At 48.1% G+C, this 368-nt stretch overlaps 1 protein-coding gene across 1 annotated transcript in view; it reads left to right on the top strand.

The window, feature by feature from the left end:
- The window catches only part of LOC104527502 (exostosin-1), a gene marked incomplete at both ends in the record, with an annotated part of 22,788 nt that overhangs the window by 12,023 nt on the left and 10,397 nt on the right, over positions 1-368 (top strand). The gene's annotated exons all lie outside the window — the stretch shown is intronic.

Below are 368 nucleotides of genomic sequence, written 5' to 3'. Positions count from 1 at the left end.
GGGACCTTAAAGATCATCTAGTTCCAACCCCCCTGCCATCAGCAGGGACACCTTCCACTAGACCAGGTTGCTCAAAGCCTCATCCAACCTGACCTTGAACACTTCCAGGGAGGGGGCATCCACAGCTTCTCTGGGCAACCTGTTCCAGTGTCTCACCACCCTCACAGACAAGTTTCTTGCTGATACCTAATCTAAATCTACTCTCTTCCAGTTTAAAGCCATTACCCCTTGTTCTATCATTGTGTGCCCTTGAAAAAAGTCCCTTCTTAGCCTTTCAGTCCAGAGAGACTTCCATGTCATGTCCAGAGAGACTAACAAGGTGCTCTGAAACCTATTGCACAAAGCCTTAGCTGCTGAAGTGATGTCAA

Source organism: Antrostomus carolinensis, unplaced genomic scaffold, assembly GCF_000700745.2.
Source record: "Antrostomus carolinensis isolate BGI_N321 unplaced genomic scaffold, ASM70074v2 scaffold13167, whole genome shotgun sequence".
NCBI lineage: Eukaryota > Metazoa > Chordata > Aves > Caprimulgiformes > Caprimulgidae > Antrostomus > Antrostomus carolinensis.
Note: the sequence above shows the minus strand (reverse complement) of the source record. Positions and strands in the feature narration are given on the sequence as shown.